This window comes from Penaeus monodon, chromosome 30 (genome assembly GCF_015228065.2).
Source record: "Penaeus monodon isolate SGIC_2016 chromosome 30, NSTDA_Pmon_1, whole genome shotgun sequence".
In the NCBI taxonomy this organism is placed as follows: domain Eukaryota; kingdom Metazoa; phylum Arthropoda; class Malacostraca; order Decapoda; family Penaeidae; genus Penaeus; species Penaeus monodon.
This window is the reverse complement of record NC_051415.1, coordinates 13339655-13339881: the sequence shown is the minus strand read 5'-3', so window position 1 is coordinate 13339881 and position 227 is coordinate 13339655. Positions and strand designations below refer to the sequence as shown.

Sequence of the window (227 nt, the reverse complement as noted above, 5' to 3'; positions counted from 1 at the left end):
AAGTGTGTATGTGGGTGGTTGTCGGTGGGCCTCTTTACGTGTGCATGTATTACCAATAAAAGCTGCTAAAACATCAACATGAATTTATTATAAAACCGGTAACAGTCTCCATCAAATGCAACTCATACAATATTCAATGACAAAAACATTAAATCTGTTTGTTTACTAATTTCTTCATTGTAACATAATCGCAAATTCTACGATCCGACGAGATAGAGGAAATGAAA

The 227-nt window shown here is 34.4% G+C and overlaps 1 protein-coding gene across 1 annotated transcript in view; it reads right to left on the bottom strand.

Moving 5' to 3' along the window:
• Positions 1 to 227, bottom strand: part of LOC119592354 — a gene marked incomplete in the record, with an annotated part of 36040 nt that overhangs the window by 35012 nt on the left and 801 nt on the right.